We start from the raw sequence: 4,146 nt of genomic DNA, 5'->3' as shown, positions 1-4,146 counted from the left end.
ATGACCACTCTGACATGTCTCACAAGGTAACCCCATTACCACCACACAGGAAGGTATGACCACTCTGACATGTTACCAAGGTAACACTATTACCACCAGACAGGAAGGTATGACCACTCTGACATGTTACCAAGGTAACCCGATTACCACCAGACAGGAAGGTATGACCACTCTTGGACATGTTACCAATGTAACCCGATAGGCCACCAGACAGGAAGGGTATGACCACTTGACATGTACCAAGGTAACCCCAATACCACCACAGGAATGTGTGAACACTCTTGACATGTTACCAAGGTAACCCAATTACCACCAGACAGGAAGGTATGACCTCTGACATGTTGCCAAGGTAACCCCATTACCACCACACAGGAAGGTATGACCACTCTGACATGTTACCAAGCACCCCGATTACCACCAGAGCCAGGAAGGTATGACCACTCTGGACATGTTGCCAAGGTAACCCCATTACCACCACACAGTGGAAGGTATGACCACTCTGACATGTTACAAGGTAACCCCATTACCACCAGACAGGAAGGTATGACCACTCTGGACATGTTACCAAGGTAACCCCATTAGCCACCAACACGGGAAGGCAGGCAACACTTGACATGTTACCAAGCCAACCCTTACCACTAGAGAGGAAGGTATGCACCACTTGACATGTACCAAAGGTAACCCCATTACCACCACACAGGGAAGGTATGAACACTGACATGTTACCAAGGTAACCCAATTACCACCAGACAGGAAGGTATGACTTCTGACAATGCAAGTAACCCAACGCCACCACAGGAAGGTATGATACCACTCTGACATGTTACCAAGGTAACCCCATTACCACCAGACAGACAGGTATGACCACTCTGACATGTTGCCAAGGCAACCCCATTTACCACTCGTGACAGGAAGGTATGACCCACTCTGACATGTTACCAAGGTAACCCCATTACCACCACACAGGAAGGTATGACGACTCTGACATGTTACCAAGGTAACACTATTACCACTCAGACAGGAAGTGGTATGACCACTCTGGAGAGCATGTTACACAAGGTAACCCCACTACCACTCAGACAGGAAGGTATGACCACTCTCGACATGTTACCTAATGTAACCCCACTACCACCAGACAGGAAGGTATGACCACCTGGACATGTTACCAAGGTAACTACCCATTACCACCACACAGGTAAAGGTGTGACCACTATGACATGTTACCAAGGTAACCCCATTACCACTCAGACAGGAAGGCATGGCGACCACTCTGACATGTTACCAAGGTAACCCTAATAACGCACCAGATAGACAGGAAGCGTATGACTACTTGGTGACATGTTACCAAGGTAACCCCTTTATCACTAGACAGGAAGGTATGACCACTCTGACATGTTACCAAGGTAACCCTTTACCACTAGACAGGAAGTTATGACCGACTTCGACATGTTACCAAGGTAACCCTACCACTAGACAGGAAGGTATGACTCACTCTGACATGTTACCACGGTAACCCCTTACCACTAGACAGGAAGTTATGACTATTCTGACATGTTACACACGATAAACCTCACACTACCACTCAGACAGGAAGGTATGACCACTCTGACATGTTACCAAGGTAACCCCATTACCACCAGACAGGAAGCTATGACCACTCTGACAGGTTACCAAGGTAACCCCATTACCACCACAAGGAAGCTATAACCACTCTGACGTACCACAAGGTAACCCCATTACCACCACACAGGAAGTGTATAATGACCACTTGGACATGTTACCAAAAGGTAAACCCATTACCACCAGACAGGAAGGCATGACCACCCTGACACGTTAACAAGGTAACCCCATTACCACCACACAGGAAGGTATGACCACTCTGACATGTTACAAGTGTAACACTATATACCACCCAGATAGGAAGGTATAATGACCACTTGACATGTTACCAAGGTAACCCCAATACCACCAGACAGAAAGGTATGACCACTTGACATGCTTACCAATGTAACCCCATTACCACCAGACAGGAAGGTATACCACTCGGACATGTTACCAAGGTAACCCCATTACCACCACACAGGAAGGTGTGAACACTCTTGACATGTTACCGCAAAGGTTACCCAATTACCACCAGACAGGAAGGTGATGACTTCTCTGGGACATGTTGCCAATAACCCCATTACACACCACACAGGAAGGTATGACCACTTGACATGTTACCAAGGTAACCCTCTCATACCACTAGAGAGGAAGGTATGACCACTCTGACATGTTACCAAGGCAACCCTATTACTACCAGACAGGAAGGTATAGACCACTCTGACATGTTACCAAGGTAACTCCCATTACCACCAGACAGGAAGGTATGACCACTCTGACATTTACAGCCAAGGTAACCCCAATACCACCCACACAGGAAGGTGGAAATGTAAATGTAAGGTATGACCACTATGTAGATATGTTGACCACAGCTAACCCCATTACCACGAAAGAGGTATGACCACTCTGACATGTTACCAATGTAACCCCATTACCACCAGACAGGAAGTATGACCACTATGGCACATGTTACCAAGTAACCCCACACACGATACAGCAAGATATGGCACTTGACATGTTACCAAGGTAACCTCGAGCATTACACCCACAGTGAAGGTATATACCACTTGACATTTAAACCAAGGTAACCCCATTACCACCACAAGGAAAGGTATGACCACTGCACATGTTACCAAGGTAACCCCGCTACCACCACACAGGAAGGTATGACCACTCTGACATGTTACACAAGGTAACTCCCATTACCACCACACAGGAAGGTATGACCACCCTGACATGTTACCAAGGTAACACTATTACCACCAGACAGGAAGGTATGACCACTCTGACAGGTTACCAAGGCAACCCCATTACCACTGCAGACAGGAAGGTATGACCACTCGGACAAGTTACCAATGTAACCCCACTACACACAGACAGGAAGGTATGAACCACCTGACATGTTACCAAGGCAACCCCATTACCACCACACAGTGAAGCTGATGAACACTCTGACATGTTGTACCAAGGTAACCTAATTGGCTCACCAGACAGGAAGGCATATGACTTCTCTGACATGTTGCCAAACCCATTACCACCACACAGGTAAGGTATGACCACATCGGACATGTTACCAAGGTGGACCCCATTACTACCAGACAGGAAGGCATGACCACTCTGACATGCCGCCGGCGGTAACCCCATTTACCACCACAACAGGAAGGTGAGGACATGACATGTTACAAGGAACTAATACCACAGCCAGAACTCTGCCATGTTACCAAGCTAACCTTAATATCCACCAAGACAGGAAGGTACGCACCACCCTGACATGTTACCAAGGTAACCCCTTTACCACCACCGGGAAGGTGAACGCAAATGTGGAACGTATGTACCACTATGACATGTTACCAAGGTAACCCCATTACCACCAGTACAGGAAGGTATGACCACTCTGACATGTTACCAATGTAACCCCACATTACCACCAGACAGGAAGGTATGACCACTCTGACATGTTACCAAGGTAACCCCCCCACCAGTAGACAGGAAGCTATGACCACTCTGACATGTTACCAAGGTAACCCCTTTACCACTAGACACAGGAAGGTATGACCACTCTGACATGTTACCAAGGTAAACCCTTTACCACTAGGACAGGAAAGTTATGACCACTCTGGACATGTTACCAAGGTAACCCCATTACCACCAGACAGGAAGGTTGACACTCACCTGCCACATGTTACCAAGGTAACCCCAATACCACCACAGACAGGAAGGTATGACACCTGACATGTTACCAAGGTAACCCCATTACCACCACACAGGAAAGTATGACCACTCTGACATGTTACCAAGGTAACCCCATTACCACCAGACAGGAAGGTATAGACCACTTTGACATGTTACTAAAGCAAACCCCCTTACCACACTAAACAGGAAGTTATGACCACTCTGAACATGTTACCAAGGTAACCCTTTTACCACTGGGACAGGAAGGTATGACCACTCTGGACATGAAAACGAGGTAACCCCTTTACCACTAGACAGGAAGTTATGCACCACTCTGGACATGTTACACAAGGTAACCCCAATACCACCAGA

Source organism: Coregonus clupeaformis, chromosome 37, assembly GCF_020615455.1.
Source record: "Coregonus clupeaformis isolate EN_2021a chromosome 37, ASM2061545v1, whole genome shotgun sequence".
NCBI classification, from domain to species: Eukaryota; Metazoa; Chordata; class Actinopteri; order Salmoniformes; family Salmonidae; genus Coregonus; species Coregonus clupeaformis.
This window is presented reverse-complemented; position numbering follows the sequence as displayed.